At 49.5% G+C, this 26102-nt stretch overlaps 1 pseudogene; it reads right to left on the minus strand.

Moving 5' to 3' along the window:
• Positions 1-23326: 23326 nt before the first annotated feature.
• On the minus strand, positions 23327-25068 carry LOC144805733 (18S ribosomal RNA; annotated as a pseudogene).
• Between the last annotated feature and the right edge of the window lie 1034 nt (positions 25069-26102).

The following is a 26102-nucleotide window of genomic DNA, read 5'->3' on the forward strand; positions in this document are numbered from 1 at the left end:
CATACGGGGCTCTCCCCCTCCTTTTGCTTTGACAGTGTTTGCCTTTAGAGATGCTGATATAGAGTGCGCAGACCTGCAGTTCAGCAGCTCTGAACGAGTGAATGAAATCCATGCTGGTGGTTTGTGATGCGAACGTGCCTTTGCTGTTTATCTCTTCCATCCAGCCTCCTTCGAGGTGCACACATTGTCAGATCAGGGTGTAGAGGCACAGAAAGAGTAGGATTTGCCTACTACTAAACAGTTTAAGTCTGATGAACGCAGAACTACTTTTTCCAAAGGTTATTACTTGGCCACGTTACATTCTGGTGACTAGTCCATGAGAGTGAGTACTGTGTACCCCCTCAGAGGCAATGTCTATGCGGTAATCAAACTCTTGTGTCATCGGTAGGCTAAGGGTAAGATTTATTCACCACTCACCCAACTGCACCAGGAACGTAACTGCCAGGAACACTCCTGGAAACACATCAACAACAGTCCAGTAGCCGCAGGAGTTATTCTTTAGTTAAAGATGCATTACCACAGTCTGGGCCCATTTTTAAAAACACAGTTTTACTTACAACTTTAGGATGGTTGTATATACCCCCGATCTTGGACATAAATGGGGGGAGAGGCATACATTTACTTAGTGTTCCCGAAGCGCGCTATTTCACAAATTGGTAGGTCAGGGTTAAACACAGAGTCTCCTAGGTTGCACAGTTTACTAGTGCAGTAAACCACACGTGGGGTGGTGGAGATCGTGAGGGAGAGGCCGAGGGACTACAATCCCAGGATAAGGACCTCTATAGTGGCCCTGTCGAGAAGTAACATTTGGTGTTTATTTCCAGCATTTTTAGGTAAAGTGGTAAAGCCGGGATTAGATGTTATATCTCTCCTCGGCCCCTCCTAGACTTAAGTTAGGATTTTGTCTTAAGTCTGTCTTAATTCTGTCTTAAGTTTGTCCTAAGTCAAACTTAAGACAAAATCCTGACTTTACTACTACTAAATGCCTTCTGTGAATATCAACAGTAGTAAGTTTAGGATTTTGTCTTAAGTTAGTTCTGTGAATCGGCCCCCGTGTGCCTGGCCCGTGTTATTGCATTGTTTGCATCAGATTCTCCTTGTGCCTGCCCTGTGTTATTGCATTGTTTGCATCAGATTCTCCTAGTGCCTGGCCTGTGTTATTGCATTGTTTGCATCAGATTCTCCTAGTGCCTCGCCCGTGTTATTGCATTGTTTGCATCAGATTCTCCCAGTGCCTGGCCTGTGTTATTGCATTGTTTGCATCAGATTCTTCTAGTGCCTGGCCTGTGTTATTGCATGGTTTGCATCAGATTCTGTTGGTGCCTGGCCCGTGTTATTGCATTGTTTGCGTCTGATTCTCTCAGTGCCTGGCCTGTGTTATTGCGTTGTTTGCATCAGCGTCCCATAGTGGTTGGCACGTTTTATTGCATTGTTTGCATCAGATTCTCTTGGTGCCTGGCCCGTGTTATTGCATTGTTTGCATCAGATTGTTCTGGTGCCCGGCCTGAGTTATTGAATTGTTTGCATCAGTTTCTCTTGGTGCCTGGCCCATGCTATTTCATTGTTTGCCTCAGATTCTCCTCGTGTCTGGCCTGTGCTATTGCAATGTTTGCATCAGATTCTCATAGTGGTTGGCCAGTGTTATTGCATTGTTTGATCGATCCTACTGCCTGACCTGTCTTATTGCATTGTTTGCTTCTAGTGCCCGCCTGTGTTATTGCATTGTTTGCATTAGATTTTGTGCCTGGCCTGTGTTATTGCATTGTTTGCGTCACGTTTTTCAATTACCCGGTCTGTGTTATTGTATTGTATGTGCTGCTTTTGGTATGTTATTATTCTAATACTTGCAGATTTTCTAAAAAACATGGTACCTTTTATCCCAATCATGTGCATCTTACTGCAAGGACACTGAACTCTTCCTTCAGTAGCAATCTACTTCCTATTTATGTAGCAACAGACAGCACAATATGTCTGCCAGAGATGTCGTAGGGTCAGAAACAGTACATAGGTAAGTAGGTATGATGGAAAACAAACTGTTGAGTAAGATTTTAAGCGAAGAAGCTGCTGTGATAGACGGCAAAACATCCATGTCAAAACATCAGCAGTAGGACAATGGTACATTGAATGAAAATGGTAGATTTATTTACACTTCTGTGCAGTGCGTGTCACTTATTGTTCTTTTCTTCAACTCTCATGAGATGGTTTTACAAGGCAACTCTGAGTGTGGAGCTTCCACGAATCCCAGAGACGGGCCGTTCCAATGACGGTAACAGAGAAGGTTGAAAGATCTGAGTCTTGATCCTGGCAGATGGACTGGTGATCCCTGAGGGGGTGTAGTTGGTCTGTGTGTTTCCACAGCTTTTCAGGGGGTGTAAGAAAATGTCAGCAATTTGTGGAGGGCCCTCTTTTGGGTGAGAACCACCCAGCTTCATGCAATACGGACTTGAGGGTTTGGGTCTGCGCTGGATGAGTTACATTCTGAAATGGAGGACCTTGTCCAAAGGGGATTGATGTTACCAAGGTTACCAAGGCTTAACAATTCAAAACTTTATTTCGATCTTTTAGATCATAAAAGTACATAATAAAAACATCAGATCATCAATTCTTGATTTCATACTACAATAGCGAGGGTCCAAAGAGATTCGATTTCATACACATACAATCTAGCAGCCCGGCATCAATAACATTTACCATAAAAAGGAAATAATTTTCCATCAATACAATAAATAGCCTAGATTATTTAAAATTTCTATATATGCAACCTTGTAAAACAGTATTGCTTATCTTGTCCATCAGTCACATACACGAGAAGAAGGGGATCATAAAGTATCTGCAGGTAAAAAAAAAAGGAAAAACTGTACAAGTTGTTATTTTTATAATCTCCATCCTTTTTTTGTTCTAATATACATCACAGAAGAGAGGAATCTTGATACACTGAAGACTACCAATTGCGTAGTATCCGTTCTCAGTTCTCAGTACACGTTCTGCCTCTCTACACTGTCTTAAGTTTAGACTAATACACAATGGTTTTATCCAGTTCTTTCTCGGTGTTTCATATAAAGGGCAGAAGAAGAGAATATGTGAGCTGCGGAGCAGTTAAACACCCTGGAGCATCTAAGTCGGATTGAGAGCGGCAGTGAGTGCGCGAAAGTACCACCTTGATAATATCTGTCAATCCAGGAGCTCTACGCGTCCCGCAGTACATTTGTCTGCAGTACTTCTTTTAGCACAAGACGCAGACTAAAATTTCGTTTGAGCAGCGGAGATCCAAGTCGCAGGAGGCTGTGCACTCGAAAACTGGCGTAGCGCAGAAAGATGAAGACGCAACGGGAGAATCTGACATAAAAACCATGCTGAGAGCAATGGATAAGGGCCTGCAGACTAGTATGGCGTCCTTGGGGTCCAAAATAGACGCCCTCACCTACCAAATGGACAGGATGGCCGAAAGGATTGATAAGCACGCCGAAAGATTGGATATCTCGGAGCGAAGGCTGACGGAGGTTGAGGATGCGCATATGGAACTGGACTCGGGTCATAAAAAAATTGAGAAGCTTATGCAGGTCCTACAAGATAAGACTTAGGACTTGGAAGTACGGTCCTGGCGCTGCAACCTAAGGATCACGGGACTTCCAGAATCGACACAGACAGGAAACATGGTAATATTTGTGGGAAAATTGCTAATCTCCCTCTTGGGCCAAGACACCTTTTCCTCGATGTTTGTGATTGAGCGAGCCCACCGCTCTCTGGGTCCACGACCGAAACCGGGAGCCCCCCCTCGCCCCATCATTGCCAAAGTTCTCAACTACAGAGACAGAGACGCGGCTCTCCGTTAAGCCAGGGACAAAAAATCGCTCCGTTATGAGGGCTCAGAGATCTCCCTGTACCCAGATTTCACCGCCAAAGTGCAGGAAGCTCGCAAGCACTTTGCTCCATACAAGAAGCAACTCAGAGACCTAGGATTGGATTACGCAATGCTGTACCCTGCGAAACTAAGAGTCAATAGACAGGGTCATTCCCACCTGTTCACAGACCCTCGAGCCCTACAGCAGGCTCTGAAAGGTTGGTCGAGGGACAGTCGCAGGACCACTGGCGAACCTGGAGGTGAAGAGAGTGGAAGCGGACAGCTCGACGAGCAGGATTGACTGTACATTTTCAGCTGCAGAAAGATGGCGGTGAGGTAAAGGGGCGGAGCCCCACAGGGAGTCACATCTGGACTTCTGGGGTTGGGGGGATTTAAGGGATTAGTCAGCTCAAGTATTTGGGGGAGAGGCCAACGCTATAAGTGGGATCATTGCGGGGGTTGTATGCGACTCAGGACCTGGGGGGCGCCATGCGCCTGCGGCGCAGTGCTGTAGTCATGGACACTGAAAAGCAATACGACACTGTTGTTAGGTTGCGGTACTTCAATGATAGGGGGTTATGGTGACAAGCATGCAATCATTCCTTCGCGCTAATCTAATATGTGCAGCAGGTTGTTTACACCCCCAGAATGGCTGATGTACTATACAAACCACGTCGAGCTGTGGGTTTCATGTTCCCGACGAAGTGCGTAATAGCACCGTTTGTTGAATGCATGGAAACCTCAGACCCAGTGCTCAATGCTACCGTTTGACTCACAGGAGTTACAACTGTTTGGGGAGGGTGAGAGAGGGCGGCGGGGAGGGACTGGGTCTGGCAAGGCTAGGTTGAGGGAGGTCTGCCGTGGGTGGGGGTGGGTTAGTTCTTGTTGTTGTTATTTGGGGGTAGGGAGGGGGAGACGTTTGACTCACTGTGCGTATACGCCTATGCATGCTGCCAGACCTGAGTTCTCAAGACCACATGGCACACACATTACACCAACTAGACCTGAATGGCTGACACCTCTGAGGGGACGAGGCTAGACAAGCCGGTTTTTCTCCGCGCTATTAAGAGGAACGTGCGTGGCCTCAACAACCACCGGAAGCTTAGAAAGGTGCTTCACTACCTGCAGAGACAGGCTGTGGATTTGGCACTCCTGCGGAAACTCATTGTCCATTAGCGAGCAAGATGCTGCTTAGTAAGGGTCTTGTGGGTCACATCACAGCAGCAGGATTCACCACACACTCCAGGGGGGTGGTGACATGGGTCAACCCCAGATCGAAGCTGACACTATCGCTCCTGAAAGCTGATCCAGAGGGTAGATATGTAATATCCCAGTGCGTGGGTATGGGCTTGGACGTAAACGTGTATGGCCCAAATTTCAATTCCCCTGAATTTTTTTTTAAATTTTTTTTTTTATAACAGATCTTTATTGTCAAGATGGCATAATATACAATCACATAAACAAACATGCATCTCGCTCATGTATCATTGGCATTGTCAAACAAGAGATGAGGAAAAACAAAAACATGTCGCGATCCAGCAACTTACGGTTGCCACCTTGATTTGTCCATGGAGCAGTCTTAAGAGTCCGCGAAAGACAGGTTTCAGGTCATACCTTCATAACAGTCTCACATGGTAATCCTTACGGTTCTTACTCGTGGTTGGTTTACCCGCTCCCAACAGGCCAAAGTGTAAGCCTAACAAAAACATTTAACTCAACTAAGGTCATCACATGGCAATAGGTAAGTCTGTATATGGTCATCATTCGGCCATTCCACACATGCATTACTGGTCCCAAGATAGCTTCGCCACCCCGCACCCTCTCAGCCCTCCCCAGTTTTCAGTGTGTGGACTCAGTCCATCTAGTCTTCATCCTCCTCCGACTCTGAGTCCTGGCCCTCCGGCAATGGTGTACATGGTTCCCCCCTATATTTGTTCCACGGGGACCAAACCTTATTCCACTTACGGGGGCAAGCTCGCATTAGATATACTGCCCTTTCTTTTACCATTAAAAGGTCCATATTCCTGATCCACCCAGCTACTGTAGGCAGCTCCGGGGCACCCCATTTTTGCGCAATATCCCGTTTGGCCACCGTGACTGCCAACGTAACCCACAATCGCCCATACCTGTCCAGGTCAGTAGGTTCCCAAATGTTTAACAGGCACAGACGGGGTTCTGGCAGGACTGATATTTCCATGGCCTGGGAGACAGTGCGCATAACCTGCCTCCACACCTCCTGGATTCGTGGGCAATCCCACAGTGTGTGGAGCAGAGTACCCTCCTCCCCGCAGCCCCTGAGGCAGTATGGGTGTGGCGCCCGCTGTATTCTATGGAGGAGCGGTCTGGTGTAATATGTGCGGTGTAGAATCTTGAGTTGTATTAAGCGGAACCTGGATGATATGCCCACCTCCCGTGGTGATGCAAGCGCCTCGTTCCATTCCGTCTCGTCCATTTCGCCCAGCTCCCCAACCCATTTCACCTTGAGCTTCTGTGTGGGGTCCGGGAGGTTGTTAACTAGTTTTTTATATGTGAGAGAGGTAGCCTTTTGTTCCATAAATTCTGTCAGTAGCCTGTCCTCCAGCGGTGATGAGTCTGGGAGTGTGGTGTCAGGTGGAATCGCTCGTAGGAGGGCGTGTCTGATCTGAACATACCTGAAAGTCTCCGTGGGGCCTAATCCATATTGTTGTTGGAGTTGGGAAAACGGAAGCACCGTGCCCCCCTCCCAGAGGTCCCCTACCACAGAGATCCCTATGTTGTCCCACTGTGTGAATCCCTTACAGGACCTCAAGTTTCCCAGCGCCTTAGTGTCCCACAACGGTGTTAACCTGGTAAGTCTGCCCTTCCAGCCCAGACGCGATTGTGCTGTGTGCCACAGTGTTGCTGTGTGAAATGTCGGGCCTAGTAGGGTCTTAACCTGCGAGTAGTTGTATAACACCGCGAGCATGCCGGCCGTGCCCAGCTGAGACCAGTCCGCCTTATAAGCGGGATCGTCCCGTGGAGTGTGTATCCAGTAGTTAATTATTTTAAGCTGGGACGCCCAATAATATAATTGAAGATTAGGCAACGCAATCCCTCCCTCATACCAGCTCTTAACCAGTTTATCCTGTGCTATCCGCGCTGGGCCATTACTCCACAACAAGCCCGATACCAGTGCAGCGATTTGCGTAAAGTAGCGTGGGTCCACGACATAGGGGGAATTCTCAAGCACATATAGAAACCTTGGGAGAGCCATCATCTTATACAGCGCTGCCCTTCCAAGGAGGGTCAGCGGCAGTGTAGCCCAGAATTTAACGTCCGCACGCAGGCGAACTAGAGGCGGCAGCAAGTTCTCTGTATAAAATCCCTTAGCATCAGCAGTAACGAAGATTCCCAGGTACTTAAAAGAGGTGGACGTTATCTTTAGGGGACAGTCGTCTTGCAACAAAGGGGCCGGGCCCCGGAGTATGTATAAGATGGATTTGGACCAATTCAGGGTGTAGCCCGACGCCTTGCCATGTTCATCGCATATTGCCAATAGGGCAGGGACTCCTTCGGTAGGATTGATCATGTAAATAAGCATGTCGTCTGCATACAAGGAGACTTTGTCTTCCCATCCTCCCTCCCAGGAGATGCCCCGGAACAGCGGCGTCGCTCTGAGCAGAATTGCCAAAGGTTCCAGCACCAGTGCAAAGAGAAGGGGCGATAGCGGGCACCCTTGTCTGGTTCCCCGCCCCAGTGGGAATGGCGGTGAGATGTGACCATTCGCAACCACCTGTGCGACTGGCGACGTGTACAGTAGCCGTACCCATGCAAGATATTTTGGGCCGAAGCCCATTCGGGTCAGTACAGCGAATAAATATTCCCATTCAACCAGGTCGAACGCCATCCTAGCATCCAGGGAAATTATCGCTGCCTGGTCCGTAAGAAGATGCGCCCGTGCCATCACCCCATGCAGTCTCCGTAGGTTCAGCGCCGTGCTACGGTGCGGCATGAAACCCGACTGGTCTGGGTGTATCAAGGTGTGTAGGTGTTGAGTTAGGCGACCGGCCAGGAGTTTCGCTAGTATCTTTGCTTCAATGTTGAGTAGGGAAATGGGTCGGTAAGAGCTACACTCAGTTGGTGGCTTGGCTGGCTTGGGAATGGCCACAATCGTGGCTGTGCGCTGGTCGAGCGGGAGCATCGCCTTCTCTACGCTTTCAGTGTACATATCTAACAGGGGTTTCGCCAGCACTGAGGCCGTCGCTTTATACCACTCTACAGGTATGCCGTTGGGCCCTAGCGCTTTGCCGGACTGCAGTGCCTGTATTGCCAACTGGATCTCGTCCTCAGTCAGGTCTGCGTCTAGTTCTAGCTGTGTTTCGTTGGAAAGCTCTGGGATATCAATGTGACTAATCGAGGCCTTCGCCTCTCGTTCCGTGACGGACCGCTCCGGGGTGTATATCCCCTGAAAGTGGCGTGCCAAGGCACGTACTATTTGTTCCGGGTGTGTCTGTAGTTGGCCCTCACTGTCGTATAGTCTCTGTATCCCTCTATTACTGCCGCCCCGTTTGTCTAGCCATGCCAACATCCTCCCGGCCTTGTCTCCCACATCGTATATTCGGTGTGCGGTGTGAGCTAAGTGACCCTTAGTGATTGTTGTCAAGTGAGCCTGGTATTGCTGCTGTCGGAGGTGCAATGTATGAGTAGTGTCCGGGGTGGGGTCTGACATGTGAGCAGTGTTCGCCGCGCCAAGCGCCAGCTCTAAATTCGTAAGTTCTGTTCTGGAGTCCTTTTTATGCCCAGCGATGGCCGCTATGGCAGCTCCACGTAAAACCGCTTTATACGCCTCCCAGAGTACCGAGGGTGAGCAGACTGTTCCTGCATTTTCGGTAAAGTAATGTGTCGTGGCTAGCTTAAGTTTCTTCCTGATCCCAGGGACCTGTAGATAGTTGGGATAAATCGGGTATATTCTGGCGCGCTTTGACTCTTTGGTGGTAAGATGTAGTGATATCGGGGAGTGATCTGAAATGCCCCTGGGTAGAATCTCTAGCTTATCTATGGAGCCTAAACCTACCCCCAAAAGAAAGAAGAAATCAATACGTGAGAGGCTGTTATGTGAGGAGGAGTAGTGCGTGTATTGATGTGCTGTGGGATTGAGTTGAAGCCATGCATCCGTGAGGCCCATTGCGTTCAGGAAGCTGGGAAGAGCAGAGGCCCCTCTCGGGCGGTCCCGTGTCGGAAAAGTGTCTAGCAAGGGATCTGTTATAGCATTGAAGTCCCCCCCGATGATTATGTCCCCCTCCGGAAGTTCTAGAAGAAACTGCCCCAGTGCCGGCAGTGCAGTAGAGTGCAGCGCCGGGGGGATGTATACTGACACCACATTAAAGGTTCTCCCCTCCCATTGACCAGAGATCGCCGCAAAGCGTCCCTGGTCGTCTGCCTTATGGCTGTGGACCAGAAAGGGCGAGTTTTTCTTAATAAGTATCCCAGTGCCCCTGGAGCCCGTAGTAAAGTGAGCGTGAACTGCCATGGTGTATCCACGTCTATTTAAAGCCTTGCATGTATTCCCTGTTAGGTGCGTTTCTTGAATTAGAACCAACTCAGGCCCGTGGCGTTTGATGGTGTGCATTACCAAACCCCTTTTTATTTTATCACCCAATCCCCGGACATTCCACGTAAGTAGTTTCAGTGGGGGCACCATTGTTAGAGCGGGAGCGCCCTCAGTGGGTGCATTTTGTGCTCGCCTTGCCATCCGTATTTAAAGCCCGTGACCCCAACGTGCGGCTATGTGGCGCTATCTGTAAGGAATGACGTGGGCCTGTGTGCCCGATGTGGATGGCCCACAGTGTGACCGTTTTCTTCATGGAAGTAGTGATGACCAATAACGATAACCATAACAATAACAGTACAATTTTCCCCCCCACCCCCTCCCTGCTCCCCTGCTCCACGGACGATGACCCGCCCGCATCCCCAACTTGGCAGAGTGCTTAGTCCCATCCCTAACTATCTTACTTGCTCGTGGGGTCGGTGAGTCCCCCACAGGCATCGGCCCATGCCCGCCCTACTCAGCTCCAACAGCCACAAGGTCCCAACGGCAGCAGATTTGTCGATCCAAATGTATCACAGTCATTCAGCCCCTAGCAGGTTGTCCCGAGCCGAGAGGGTCTCTTTCTAGATCCGAATCCAGCCCCGCGGCTCCTTCTTCATTTGTAGGGCTGTTGGTTCGGCGTTCCGGCGTCCCTTCGTTACGCTGGTTCCGGCGGTCCCTGTGTGGACGTTGGGGTTGGCCCACCTGCCTCCATCCATCCAGCCATTCTCGTGCCACCTCCGGTGTGTCGAAGAACCATGTCTTGCCCTCGGCCACAACCCGCAATTTGGCGGGGAAAAGCATCGAGTAGGGTACGCCCCTATCGCGTAGCGTCTTTTTTACTTCAGTGAATGATTTTCTGCGCCTAGCCACATCCGCCGTATAGTCCGGAAAGAAGGCCAGGGTCGAGTTCTGAACTTTTACAGGCGGTGCGACCCTCGCTGCCTGCAAGATGGCGTCCCTATCTCTGAAGTTAAACAGCCTGGCCAGGACAGGCCGCGGCGTTGCTCCCGGTTTGGCCATACCTCCAGGGACCCGGTGCGCCCTCTCCACAGAGAAAAAGTTGGACAGGCCCTTTGGTTGTAGCTTGTGTTTGATAAGGTCTTCTACATACAAGTCCATGGCGCCTTTCCCTTCCGATTCCGGAAGGTCCAGGATGCGTACGTTGTTTCTACGGGAGCGCCCTTCCTGGTCATCCAGCTTGTCCTGTAGTTGCTTCGCGACCTTTTCCATTCGCTCCATCGCCACTTGCAGGTCCGAAGTGTCTTCAATGAGAGATTTTGTGACCACTTCCACTTGGGACACTCTTTCAGACATCTTCCTAAAGTCCGCCCTCAGCAAATTTAGTTCGGAAGAAATAGTGCCCACCGTCGCCTGTACATCAGTGAGCGTTTTCATAATGTCCTCCAGGGTTACTTTCTTCACCCCTTCTGTGTCCGGAGGAGTACCAGTGGAGTGGCGCCCGCCTCCCTGAGAATGGCTTTGTTGACCATATGCAAATTTATCAAGTTTTGCCTGCGTCGTCGTATTCCTTAAGCCTTTGCCTGCCATGGCGTCGCGTTCTCTGTCGTGCGACCCGGACCCCTAAAAATGTCCAACGCAGACCGCCACGTGCGGCCCTTCAGGATTCCCACCGTCTGCAATCTCTTGCACCGTTAGTTACAGGCCTCCAGTTCACTGTGACTGATGGGGTGCAGTCGTAGAGGATCTGTGCCCGTGCCCGTGCCGTGCGGCTCCCCACGTGTGTACTTTGCTCCTCTGCGCGCTACAGCACGTGTACCTTCCGTGCCTCGTGGTGTCTTCTGTGCCCCCAGGACAGGTGGTGTCTTGTAAATAGCGGCAGGATTTCGCTGCGTTTTGAGCCGCAGTGCCCAGGGTAGTGTCCGCTGACCACGGGACAATGTTCAGCACCAGCCCCCCAGGTGGGCTGAAGCCAGTGACCTCAGCACGGATCTGTGGGCGCGCCGCCGTCTCACCTCTCAGACGGGGCGGCGGTGTCAGCCCTTCTCTTTCCCCAGTGATGGCGCCGCCGAGGAGCAGGGATTTCCCCTCTTGTGTGGGCGTTCCGCTCGTCCGGGGTATGGCAGCCGACGTCGCTCTCCCAAGGGGTGCAGGTTGGCAGCAGGGAGCGCCGGCGCGAGTCTCCTCACCGGGTGTCCGCAGGCGCCGGGTGAAGTCAGTGCGCCTCAGCCGCCCAGGGCGCACTTCCGCCCGGGTCCGCCTAGTACGTCAGCCCGGTGCTGCCGGGCAGTGAAAGGCCGCTGCAGTCCGCCCCTGATCGGAGCACTTCTCGGCCTCCGACGATCGCCGGGAGCGGGTCGGTGCGTGCCGCCGGTTACCCCCAGCCGATGTCGCTCCTTCGAGCGGGCGATGTCACGGATGGGACTACGGATATGTGGTCAGGCCGTTAGTGCCTGCGGAGCTCCCTCGTTAAGCTGCCGCCATGCTCGGCAGTTGGCCACGCCCCGATTCCCCTGAATTTTACCAGAATCTAGCGCAGGCCACACAAGCATACCCGGCTGAGCGGGTATTGTGGGGTGGGGACTATAACTTAATATTTGACCCGACTTTAGATAGGTCGTCTGGCCCACCCCACAGGCCATCTGCTGCGGCACTAGCATTGCAAACTGAACTTACCTTGCTGGGGCTGGTGGATGTATGGAGACACAGACACGTGGAGGGGGGGGCTACACGCACTACTCGGCATACCATGACGTCCACACTAGAATAGACTACTGGATGGCGTCCCAGCCCTTGCTGCGATCTGTTAAGTCCTGTACGACTCTGACACGCACTCTGTCGGACCACTCTCCTGTTTTACTCACTCTGGAGACACCTAAGAAATCGATTCTCCCATTCACGTGGCGTTTTCCACCGTACTCCCTACTGGACCCAGTATTTAGGGGTGAAATTGGGGAGGAAATTGACAATTTCTTTGACACCAACATCGGCTCTTTTGATAACTTCTGCACGATCTGGGAGGCCTTTAAGGTGTATATACGCGGCATTGTGATGTCTAAGCATTCAAGCGTCCTCAAATCTATCAGACAGAGGCTGTCAGCGTTAGAGAAGCAACTGACCGATCTGGAACGGAGGCATCTAGCCGCCCCGGACTCGGGCATAATGGAGGAAATCAAGACATTGATTGCAGAATACAATGAGGAAGCGGACAGGGAGGTCCAACACATGGGGAAATATGCAACAGCCCGCATGTATGGTGAAGGTGAGAGACCGAGTTCGCTCTTGGCGAGTCTCCTTAAAGGCAGCAAAGGGAGGCCGCTGGTCTCGGAACTAAGGGACGCAGATCGACAGGTAATCTCGTACGAGACAGATATTGCAGGTAGGTTTCATACCTACTACGCTGAGCTATACTCCTCCAAGAGTGGCAACCTCACCGAAGAGGCGAATGACTACCTGGAACACATAGCTCAACCCATGCTCACTAACACGCACCGCGAATTTCTATCACTTCCCATAGAAAGAGACGAAATAGCAGAAGCGCTCGCAGGTATGCGCTCAGGGAGCGCCCCGGGCATGGACGGCCTAACGGTGGGCTTCTATAAGGCCTTCCAGGAGAAATTGATTCCCCACTTGGCCAAGCTGTTCAACCGTATCTGCGTTGACGGCAATATGCCACCTTCCATGAGGGAGGCCCTGATAATCACCATTCTTAAACCCGGCAAGCCTCCCGGAGACTGCAGTTCCTATAGGCCACTGTCTCTCCTGAATGTGGACACTAAAATATACGCTAAGATACTGGCGACCCGTCTGGCGCTCTTGGCCCCTGTGCTGGTAGCGCCAGAACAGGCAGGCTTCATCCCTAGCAGAAACCTGACATATAACATACGCACGGTCTTGGGCACTATACAGAATGTCAGACAAGATACAAAAGCTATAGCGGTCTTCCTCGACATGGAGAAGGCCTTTGACTCTGTCGAGTGGTCGTTCATGTCTCTGGTGCTGCGCCGCCTGGGTTTAGGCGAGCCGTTCCTCCAAATGATAGGGGCACTGTACCACAAACCGGTAGCCAGGGTGCGTGTGGGTGACTTAGTGACAGACCCCATCCCTGTTGGCAGAGGCGCGAGACAGGGCTGCCCTCTGTCCCCACTGCTATATGCATTGGTGGCCGAGTTGCTGGCTTGTGCTCTACATGAGTACCATGGAAACGAGGGCATCAGCTTCCCGATGTATAAGATCGTGGTCTCAACTTATGCCGACGACACCCTGTTACACATCAGAGACCCGGAACAAAACTTACCGTCGATTCTGAGGGAGGTGGTCAGATTCGGGGCGCTCTCCGGTCTAAGAGTTAACTGGAACAAATCGGTAGCGTTTCCGCTTCCCGATCACAGAGCGTTTTGATATGGACTTCCCTCTGCAATGGACCCACAACCAAGTCAGATACTTAGATATCAAGATACACTCGGACCCTGAAGTGCTGCTCAGAGTGAACTACGGCACAGCCTACTCCAAGCTAGAGGATGATGTGGACGCCTGGAATAAACTCCCGCTCACTTTAATGGGACGGATCGCCATTATGAAAATGGTGGTGCTGCCCAGATTCCTATTTCTGTTCAGTGCTATCCCGATGGTGCTGTCCAGAACCTTCTTCCACTCTATGACACAATTAATGGTTAAATTGGCGTGGGCTGCAAACAGCCGAGGGTGCGGTGGATCCTCCTGACCCTCCCATATGGCAGTGGAGGACTGGGCGCACCGGATCTGGAGCTGTACTACAGGATTGCGCAGGCCGCTCATCTTCATACCTGGATACATTCCACACATCCGAATGGAGCGGCTCTTTGCGGAACCTCGGTCTCTTCCAGCTACAATTTGCCGACTAGTTGACCATAGAACAGGCATTCTGGATTCCATCACGGCTACGAACCACGCCTGGCATTCTCTGCTGCAAGCACAAGGAGGTGCATTATTGTATTCTCCCGTCATGCAGTTGGACTGGGCGCAATGGCTGATGCCCCTGTGCGAGGACGGAGTAGTCCATGCATTACAGCAACTTGGCATTAAAGTGATGGGGGATCTATTTGTGAACGGGAAGGCCAAGACCTGGGAGTAGGCAGCGATTAACAGAGAATGCTGCTCACTGCTGACCCGATTCCAATTTCACAGGGTCCGGAGCTCCCTACTGGAATTGCTGGGGCCGGACCTTGCTGAACCGCCAGACGTCTCGGAGCTTAGCTATGTAATCAAAACGGAGTCACCCCGTCAGATGATAACGAACCTGTACAAGATAGCTATGGCCCGCAGGGAACAGCGACCGATGAAAGCCAGAATTGCGTGGCAGAGGGATCTACAGATCAATATAGATGACACGATGTGGCGATATTGTTGTATGAGCACCAAGCAGATATCATTAAATAGTAGACACAGGCTGGTCCACTTTAAATTCCTGCAGAGGGTGTATTACACGCCAGAGAGACTACACGGCTGAATGTGAACGATGTCACGAGCAGGTGGCCGACTTCATGCATCTTGCGTGGGGATGCCCCGGAATACTAAGTATTTTTGAAGCTGTTAATGAGATACTAGGAATAACGCTTGCCCCGGACCCAGCGCTGGCGCTGCTGGGTTACTCGAAAACACTCCCGATGGCAACCAGGAGACTAGTGGACATAGGAATGCTGATAGCTAGACGTGTTGTTGCCCTGTGCTGGATGAGGGGCCCGTTACCCACGAAAAACCGCTGGGCGCACGACATGCTGTATTCATGCACACAATCAGAGCACTATAGCGAGCTATTGCCACCCACCAGTAGGCCCAAGAACTTCTGGGGACTTTACCAAACACATCTGAAGACAGGTACGCCGGGGGCGCTAAGGGAGGAGGAATCGGGGGAGGAGACCCTTGATCTTGATGTAGACAGGGAATGCAACGACGGACTTGGAGGGGTAGAGTGAAGTCGAGACGAGTGCGGAGAGCTGGAGGAGGGACGCTGGTGCTGCCTGTGGACCTCCCCCTTCACTACTTTGGGACACATGGGTAGTGCGGGGGCAGTTTGGGTTGGTGTTGGGACACTGAAACATCACGCATAGCACTAATTGGCTAGGAAGTCAATAATTGGACTCGGGTCGAAGGCTGCTAGGGTTGAGAACGCGGGGAAAGGGGGGATGCATAGGATATATGGGCTCGTTCTAGTTAGACACACACTGCCACGAGCCCTGGGCGAAGCGGCGCGGATTACATATACAGAAGAAGCATGTCGTGGGATGACCGCCATATACAGGCATTAAGACTGGACAAGTATGCGATGGGGTCTAGTTGTAATCTTATTCTGCAATACATAACCAAATAATTAATCTTGAAGGCATGGATCAGTGCGCCGACGGACCTCCGGGTTGTCGGCTGAATGGCTGTGTACCCCAAGGGTGAGAATGCTTGATAAATGTTTATCCGCCGCAGCCAGCCCTGTGGGTTGTAGGCTAGGCAATGTGTACTGACTTTGTTAAAATTATAATAAAAAAATAATAATAAAAAAAAAACATACGCCTTTATCTTTTTAATCTTTGACAGCTTTAGGATCTCCTCTTAAAACCCGGCAATTTTGCCCGATACACAAAGATTGGTGCCCTCGTGTAAAATACAGAGATCCAGTGAGGTGACTGTTTAGCCCTTTTTTGTACATTCTCTTTTTTCATCTTTTTCACAGCTTTCGGATTCTTTTCACAAACTTTGGAATCCTGGGATTTTAGGTCATGCTCTATGTGCTTTTGTCTTTAAAATCACCCTTTCCGATTTTTTTGTCACATTCTTTATGCTGAGTATAAAAACAAATATTTTTTTTCTAGTGCAAATCCATGTATACATTTCATTTTTGTAGAAAAGAAAGTGGACGCTCTCATATTTGATGTCTTTGTCCTGAAGATGACCCTCAAAGTACCCATGGGTTGAAACTCCGTCGACGCTTAAAAATGTGGCCTAACTAAGAGAGGACACAATTGTTATATTGTGTATTTTATTATTTGGTGTTGTTCCATGTTTTTTCTCTGCCATTGTTTGTTCAGTCTACACAAGCGCCCTCAATATTTTGTTTTTCCTCTGTGTTTTATTGAATTTATATAAAAAAATATTTTCTATGATTTTTATGTATATGGTTTTTGAAAAATTAAGCCAGCACAGCTTCTTTTCTCTTTTTTGCACAATTCCTTTCTCTTTTCACATGCGTTGATTTATAGTTTGTTATTTTAGCTCATGGACCACTGTTTGGAATACAGTAGATACTGCCCCAGGTTCTTGTTCTAAGGTTGCCCTTGTTGTTTATAAAGCATGATACAATTGAACATCAGCAGTTGCTATGCCCCCACAGTACAGAGAAAGAAAGCATGCTGGTACAGCCAACCAGGATGCCCCCTCCACAAGAACGAACCCAAGAGAGCGTTCATCTGTCTAAACCAGGAGAAGGGGATTGGGTAGGGTTGGTTTTGTAAGTGAGAAGGGAATCCATTTTAAATATAGCAGACTGGCCATATAAGGAGAGCAGCAAACCCAACCATGATCTTATCTTGGTCCCGATCTTGTTCATTGAAGGGGTGAAATTGTGCTCCCAGGATATCCCCTATGTATCAGACAAGAAAACTTCCAGATATCTTAGACCCACCTCAGTTCCCTGTATGTCCCTGGCCCACCGACCATCACCCAGCGTCCCCCGTAGAGGCCATATAAGAGATTTACCCACGTTCATGTAAAGGCCTGATGTGTCCCCAGAGATCTGCAAATGCTGCAGGATCTTTGGGCCCAATCTATGGGGATCCATAAAGAATAAGACACCGCTGGCATATAGGGAAATGAGGCCAGAGATCTCCGCAGACCAAGGCATCCCTTTGAACCAGTGCAAGCAAAAGGGGAGATGGGGGACACCCCTGCCTAGTGCCATGACCAATAAGAAATGGTGAAGAGACACCCCCAGCCACGCACACTGTAGCCATTAAATCAGTATAGTACAATGGAATGTATGTCAGAAAGCATGGGCCAAAATTCAGACGTCTTAGGAGGAAGAAGAGGTATGTACTGCTAACCGAATCAAACGCCTTATCAATGTCAGCTAACAGCATGGCGGCGGCCTGTTTTTACTGATCAAAAGCATCTATTGCATTGTGGGCCTGTTGAATGTCGTGGCATGTTACCCGGTGGGGCATGAAGCCCACCTTATCTGGGTGCACCAAGGCAGACAGATAAGGCTGGAGCTAATTAGCCAGGGTCTTAGTCAGCAGCTTTGCTTCTATATTCAGAAAGGAGATATCACGGTATCAAGTTTGGCATTCTGGGGGACTTCCCAGTTTAAACAAGACAGCGATTTTGGTAAGTTGCCAATCTGGAGGCAGGCAAGCCTCACGGACCGCCAGAACAACTTTGTAAAACACACTTGGAAACCGGTTGGGACCCGGTGCTTTCCTGGGCTTTAGTGCTGACAATGCCGTTGTTAGTTCTTCCAGCGTCAGAGGGGCTTCCTAAGACTCTCGGTCCTCCCCCAATATGGTTCTTGGGGGTATGTCATTGAAGAATTGCTCAATCTGGGAGGCACTGATCGCTTCCTTTGGAGCGTATAGAGTGTCTTGCTTTCGCCTCTCAGATAATACAGAGTCTTCCACACGGTAGCTCAATCCCACAGGGCGAAGCCGGAGACATAACACAATACAAACACCTTTGGAAAAGGGTTTTATTTTACAAAATGCAAAGACTCTCTCTCTTTAGAATAAGGCTTGGGCTTTTATGTTATACAATGCTCTCTAACAGAAAGGCTTTCCCAGAAGCCAAACGCAAATGTATATAATAATAATAATAATAATAACCACGTTTTTAAAGCGCCTGGTTACACTAGAAACAGTGTGTCCCCGCGCTGTGTAGACTCAGAAGGATCCGACTCACCTAAAATAGCAAAGATCTACTGGTAGCGAAAGGCGCACGGTACTCCCAGATTATTTAGGGAAGCGGTGAGTTTTTAGTTTCAGCCTGAATCTCATCTCTGATGGCTCCATCCGGAGTTCCAGCGGGAGCACGTTCCAGTGCTTACTGGCCAAGTACCTAAAAGAGCGCTCCCCCCATCCTCGCTCGATGGATGCGGGGAACCTGGAAGAGCATACAGCCCGATGATCTAAGCTGATGTTTAGGCTGGTACAAGGACAGCAGGCTTTGGAGATAGACAGGGCCCTTGCCCTGTGCAATGCGGTGGGCTAGGCAAAGAGTTTTGAACCTTATGCGTTCACGAACCGGAAGTCAATGAAGTTTACCCAAACCTCGGCTCCCTGAAGACTTTCTTGAAAGATTCAGCACCAGTCTTGCAGCCGCATTTTGTACACACTGCAAACGGTGAAGCCCCTTTTGACTCAGGCCCACGTGCAATGAGTTGCCGAAGTGCAGATGGGGGGTAACCAAAGTATGGATCAGGATTTTTCTACTGGTCGATGGAAGGAGGTCCAGCGTTTTGCGCAGGCATTTTAAGATGCCATAGCATTTGCCTGCTACCCCTCTAGTATGGTGTTCAAAAGAGAGGTTGGTATCCAGTCTGACCCCCAGGTTCTTTACCTGCTCAAAAGGGCAAGGAGAGGGTCCTAATTCAGTAGGCCACCAGGCAGAGGACCAAATGGAGGGAGCTTTTCCCACCACAAGGAGTTCTGTTTTATTTGCGTTTAGGCGCAAGGAGTTATTGTTCATCCATACAGCCAGTTTCCCCAGACATGCCGAGAAGTTAGCTACCGCCTCTTCAGCGGGTTGAAAGAGTGTCACCACCAGTTGGGTATCATCCGCGTAGGACACTATCTCCACCCCGAATGCTTCTACTAGCTTGGCCAGGGGCTTCATATATAGATTGAATAAGGTTGGGCTCAATATAGAGCCCTGAGGAACCCCTTATTTAAATGTCCGTACTTCCGATTTGTAGGGTGGACAGTGGACCTGAATTTTTCTGTCCGTGAGGAACGCCTTCACCCATTCGTAGGCCTTCCCTACAATCCCAGCCTCCCTGAGGTGGGAGAGCAGCATGGGGTGCGAGACGGTATCGAATGCCTTGCTGAGATCTAGTAACAACAGCGCGGCCGTCCGTCCCACATCTACTCTCTCGGGTAACAGTTCAGTCGAGAAGAGCAATGCTGATTCCGTAGAATGGTGAGCTCTAAAACCCGATTGAAATGGGTGAAGGAGTTGGAAGTCCTCCATGTATTTCCCCAACTGTGCGTTTACAATTTTCTCCACCACTTTCGCGCAGAAGGGGAGGAGCGAGATGGGCCGGAGATTGTCCAGGTGTTCTATGCCAAGACAGGCTTTCTTTTTAATGGGGATAACCTTTGCTGTCTTCCAATCCTGAGGCACATAACAGGTCTTGAACGATAGCCCTGCCATATGACTAATATCGTTTATGAGAAGTTCCGCCTGACTCCTAAAGATCTTTGGTTGGGCCGCGTCCTTAGGAGAGCCAGACTTAATACTCTGGACTATTTTCAACAACTCAGGGTTGCTCGGGACTTCAAACTGGCAAAGGCCAGGCTTTTCTGTCAGACTCCCTTCCCTCATTTGTTCCATGGAAGGTCCACTGGCTCCAATTACAAATGAATTATAAATCGTTTAGACTTTTTGGACAAAAAAGTCCGCAATCGCCTCACAAGTCTCTCTCGAGTAAATGTCAGGGGCTGATGTCCTCTCCAGGGATGTAAGTTCCTTGTAAATACCAAAGAGCTTCTTAGTCGAGTTCTCTGCGGTCATAATTCTATTATTCAGAAAATCCCTTTTGGTCTTCCTAAGTAGCCGATGATATTCTTTCATACCATTTTTATATACTTGTTTAGCTGTTTCCTCATAATTTTTCCGCCAGACGCGTTCTAAGCCTTTGCACCTAGATTTAGTCGCTTTAACTCAGCGTTAAACCACACTGCTGACTTAGTGCCCCTAAGCGGGTCCTTGGTTGTCCATGGGGCTGTTTTGTCAAGACCTCCTATCAGCCAGCTCTCATAGTCTTCCCAAGCCTCGTCCAGATTGTCTCTCAATGGTGGACTACTTGTTCTCAAGGCAAGTTCTAGATTAACTTGTTTAAGTTTTCCCCATTGCCTACGTTTATGTGATCTCGGTTTGTCAACAGGGAACTTTTTGGGCAGGCCTGATATCACAAACTGTACCAAATAGTGGTCTGACCAGGTCACCGGCCTAGGGCGCTGGACCTCTATCCCCTCCCAATTTGCAAAGATCGGGTCTAAAAGGTGGCCCGCCTGGTGGGTCGGCAGCCGTGATTGCAGTTTGAGCTTGAGTAGCTCAAGGGAGGTTAATGTACTTAGGGCCTCCCTATTATCTTCTTCCTCTAAATGAAAGTTAAGATCTCCAAACTGCACAATACAGGCGCTGCCTATCCACCTGCATAGCATGTAGACAATTTGTCGCTATCGGCGGGCGTAGTTGTTCCAGTCGTTCCTTGGAGTATACAATTCTGCCCTGGCACTCAAGAGGCATTTGGGCAGGGGTTTGTGCCCCTGACCCCGTCCGGCCGCGGACGGGCGCAGACGGGCTTGCCTTTGGCGCGCCGCTGGCGCGCCTGCTGGCCAGCCTTCATTAAATGGGGGCAGGACGGCGAACGACTGGAGCGCTACCCCTCTTTCCAGGCAAGCCGGAAGTGTAGGTATTCCTCAACCCTCCGCAACAAACGCCCACAATGGGCGCGGCGGACCAGGGCGGGAGAAGTACAGAGTTACAGCAGTGCAAATGCAGGTATGCGTAATAAAAACAGAGTGAAAACAATTTAACAGATGGGCGAAGTGCAAAAGCTAAAAATTCAGTACAGGAGCCCCCAGCGCTCCCGCGCTACCTCTCAGAGCGTTATAGTGCGAGACGATAGTAAACAGTGCTCTTGTCTGTCCCTGCCACTGACAGACGGGTCTACACATCGATGTCGCAGTCCTCCCCACCTTAAGTAGAGGCAGGACGGCGGACGACTGGAGCGCTACCCCTCTTTCCAAGCAAGCCGGAAGTGTAGGTATTCCTCAACCCTCCGCAACATATAGAGATATATATTTTTATAGGCAAGCAATAATAACACACTCGGTAAATGCAGCAGTTAAATGCATGAATAATACTAAATAAGCAGCAAATAATATGAGATAAGTCTCAAGCAAATATACAGAACGCCTTTTCTGATGAAAGATATATATACACTAGATACATCAAATGATTACTTTGGATGTGCACCTCAACTCACACATCACAAAGAAAACACCTCAAATGATCAAAGCCACTGGCCAAGCACCAAAAAGGCAATAATCAAAACTCAACACTTCACCTGGTGCAAATACTGTATCTGCATCTTAGCCCACTCCTGACCAGGGGATTCACACAGCCAGGGTTAAGAGCCAGGCTTCTGTCTTGAAGTAGAAGCGTCCGTCCAAGTTCGGATTCCAAAATCCCGGTCTCTAAGTCAACAACCCTCAGCTTTATACTCTCAATACACACTAGAAGGTTCAAGAGAAACCTGCCCCCGCGCCAGAGGAATCTTACCAGAACTGGCCAGCTTCATATCAAGCATTCCAATGTTCTGAAGTTCCCCATCAAATCTCGCATGTTCCAGCCTTTATCTTGACGAAGCTCACAAAAGCCTAAAACAATCTCTCACAAAACAATCCTTGAATGTGATTAACCCAAACAACTTGCAAGCGTGGCTGTTCACGCAGAAAAGCTGAAGCCAAGCAGAGTCAGAAAACAGGATGACATCCGGCCATTTCAAAGCCAATAGTAAGAACTTCATAATACTCATCAATGTACAACACAATGCACATTTGTGCACTACTGCTCATAGATTCACATACTTTTTTTAAATTTTCTTTTTATTAGCATTTTGATCAAATACAAAGCATATTAACAACATAACAAGCCAGTTATTTGTCACATCTGTCATGAGTCATGGTGCAAACATGTGTCATATAATAGTACAAGTATTCCACATATGATCATGTCATCTCAACAATAAAGGTACACACATTTAGTCAGCTTTTCAGGTTCGAGGGGCCCACAATGGCAGTATATTTATACACAATTTCAGTAGCATTAATACCTTTGGGGGTTGCTACATCGGCATGCAATCTTGTATACATCCATCCAATTTTCTCCGTCTTACACCAGGGTTTTAGCAGTAGCGGCTTATTCCATTATTATTCTTAGTTATCCTATATCTATTTTCTCTACCCCAGTAGTCACATATATGCCACGTTGTCAGCCCCATCCTCATTTTGTTGCCTCTGTACCCATTGCATGTACAGCTCCCAAATGTCGCGAGGTCAAGAAGTTGTTGGCATGGGTTCCCAAAATGTTTCCAACTGTGTGTGTCCCTAAGAGACATCCGCAAGCCAGCCCTTTATTGATGGCACTCGTCGTCTGCCCCAGTGTATTGCCACCTGTCTTTTAGCAAAAAGAAAGAGTAGTGCATACAATTTTCTTGATTTGGGCGGAGTATCCTTAACATAACCCAAAATACCCAGTTCAGGGGATGGGGTGGCCGACCTCCCTACAACCTGATTCACCAAGGTCAAGATCTTAGACCAATAGTCCTTGAGCACGGGGCAGGACCATGCTGTGTGTAAAAACGATGCAGGGGAGTACCTCAGAGTAACATTGATTGAGATCAGAGGTACATATAACTGCAAAAGTGATTTTGCGGTGTATGTGCTGGAAGGTACTTGCCAGAAACCATATGTGGGCAGCACTATACACATAGTTCACATCAGAATACTACAACATCTTAGAGCATTTGCGAATGATGAGCAAAGCTACCCAGTAGCAGGACATATTAATCAATGTCATCAAGGTAACGCAAAGGAAGGTATATTCTGTGATTGATGCTGTCCCCAAAAGCCAAAGGGGAGGAAACAGACAGCTCCAATAAAGGAGATTGGAATCGAGGTACATATTAATGTTGAACAACAGAATATTTCAGGGATTGAAATCCGATGAGGAATTAATGGTACAACTTTAGCTGCAGGCCCTCCCTCCTGCAGACTGGGTGTAAGGTATACTTTTAGTAAACATTTCCACACTCATTTAGATTCGTTTATTTATTTAGTTCATATGTCGTTAGTAGCGACAGGCGGTGTGTACAAAGGGCAGGGACTTAATCAACGCGAGCTTAGGACCCGCACTTACCGGGAATTCCTCGTTAATGGGAAATATTTGCAATCCTCAATCCCTGTCCCGAAAAAAGGTTCAGTGGGTTACCCGTACCTGTCGGCAAAGGGTAGACACACGCTAATCCACTCAGTGTAGCGCGCGTGCAACCCCAGACATAGATCTGTTATTGCTCAATCTTGTGTGGCTGAACACCCTTGTCCCTCTAAGAAGTTGGACGCCAACTGCTGGGGGTAGCGTAACTCGTTAGCATGGAGGAGTCTTGTTCGTTATCGGAATCAACCAGACAAATCGGTTCCACCAACTAAGAACAGCCATGCGCCACCACACACAGAATCGAGAAAGAGCTATCAATCTGTCAATTCACTAATTCACTCCGTGTCTGGGCCGGGTGAGGTGTCCCGTGTTGAGTCAAATTAAGCCACAAGCTCCACTCCTGGTGGTGCCGTTCCTTCAATTCCTTAAAGTTTCAGCTTTGCAACCATACTCCGCCCGTAACCCAAAGACTTTGGTTTCCCGGAAGTTGCTTGGCGGGTCATGGGAATAACGTCCCAGCATCGTTTATGGTCGGAACTATAACGGTATCTGATCGTCTTCGAACCTCTGACTTTCGTTCTTGATTAATGAAAACATTCCTGGCAAATGCTTTCCCTTTAGTTTGTCTTGCGCTGGTCCAAGAATTTCACCTCTAGTGGCACAATACGAATGCCCCGGCTGTCCCTCTTAATCATGGCCCCAGTTCCAAAAATAAAACAAAATAGAACCGGAGTCCTATTCCAGTATTCCTAGCTGAAGTATTCAAGCGACTGGCCTGCTTTGAACACTCAAATGTTTTCAAAGTAAATGCTTCGGACCCCTAGGACACTCAGTCAAGAGCATCAAGGGGTGTCGAGAGGCAGGGGCTGGACAGGAGGTAGCTCGCCTCGCGGCGGACCACCGGCTCGAACCCAAGATCCAACTACGAGCTTTTTATATTCAGCAGCAACTTTAATATACGCTATTGGAGCTGGAATTACCGCGGCTGCTGGCACCAGACTTGCCCTCCAATAGATCCTCGTTAAAGGATTTAAAGTGTACTCATTCCAATTACAGGGCTTCAAAAGAGTCCTGAATTTTTATTTTTGTCACTACCTCCCCGAGTTGGGAGTGGGTAATTAGCGCACCTGCTGCCTTCCCGGCTCCCTCTCCAGAATCGAACCCTGATTCCCCATTTCCCGGGGTCACCATGGTAGGCATAGAAAGTACCATTGAAAGTTGATAGGGCAGACATCCGACTGTATCGTTGTCATCACGGGGAAGTGTGATCGGCCCTAGGTTATCTAGAGTACCAAAGCGGCCGCGAGAGCCCGGATTGGTCTTGGTCTGATAAATGCACATATCCCGGGAGGTCGGCGCTCGTCGGCATTTATTAGCTCTAGAATTACCACAGTTATACAAGTAACAGTTGGAGTGATCAAGGGAAACATAACTGATTTAATGAGCCATTTGCAGTTTCACTGTACCGGCCATGTGTACTTACACGTGTATGGCTTAATCCTTGAGACAAGCATATGCTACTGGCATGATCAACCGGGTAGGCGCACCTGTTGATAGGGTGGATTCGAGAACTGCGTGCCCATCTCCCCAAATGACAACCTTCGCACACCCCTCCCTCTCGAGAGCCTTCAGGGGGAAGGAGCCTGCCCACCTGAGTGGAGGGCTCGCTGGAGGAGAGCAGAGGTGCGGTCGTACAGGCATCAGCGGGCCCAGCCATCTACCCCAGAAAGGAGAGGTAGGCTGAGGAGCAGCCTGAGCGAGACACAGGGGTGCTGCAGCCTGGCGGTGGCGGCACCCCTCTGAACAGTCGTTCCGAGCTGCTGCCAAAATGCGCTGGTACAAAAGGGAGTGGTGATGGACGGAGCATCTGAATCAATCAAACACTCACACCCAGTCAAAAGATCTGGGTTTAATCCATCACCGTTCTTTAGCCCACTCTGCCACCCCAGTTCAGACATGGCTATATGCAAATCAGTCTGACCCTGTGCCTCATGGGAACAGTCCAGCCCGAACTGCCAAGCCATGTCTTCCCTGGACCGGAAACAAGCTTCCGAGGACCGGTTTCTGGCATTCCAGCCGTCTTCAGCCCGGCTTGCTTGAATCCAGTGGCAAAGTGAGCAAGGGACTCACGTCTGAGCATACCCTGCCACACTTATGGCGGCCAAAAGTAGTACAAAAGGGAGTGGTGATGGACGGAGCATCTGAATCAATCAAACACTCACACCCAGTCAAAATATCTGGGTTTAATCCATCACCGTTCTTAAGCCCACTCTGCCACCCCAGTTTAGACATGGCTATATGCAAACCAGTCTGACCCTGTGCCTCACGGGAACAGTCCAGCCAGAACTGCCAAGCCATGTCTTCCCTGGACCGGAAACAAGCTTCCGAGGACCGGTTTCTGGCATTCCAGCAGTCTTCAGCCCGGCTTGCTTGAATCCAGTGGCAAAGTGAGCAAGGGACTCACGTCTGAGCATAATCTGCCACACTTATGGCGGCCAAAGTAGTACAAAAGGGAGTGGTGATGGACGGAGCATCTGAATCAATCAAACACTCACACCCAGTCAAAAGATCTGG

Source organism: Lissotriton helveticus, assembly GCF_964261635.1.
Source record: "Lissotriton helveticus chromosome 1_1 unlocalized genomic scaffold, aLisHel1.1 SUPER_1_unloc_2, whole genome shotgun sequence".
NCBI lineage: Eukaryota > Metazoa > Chordata > Amphibia > Caudata > Salamandridae > Lissotriton > Lissotriton helveticus.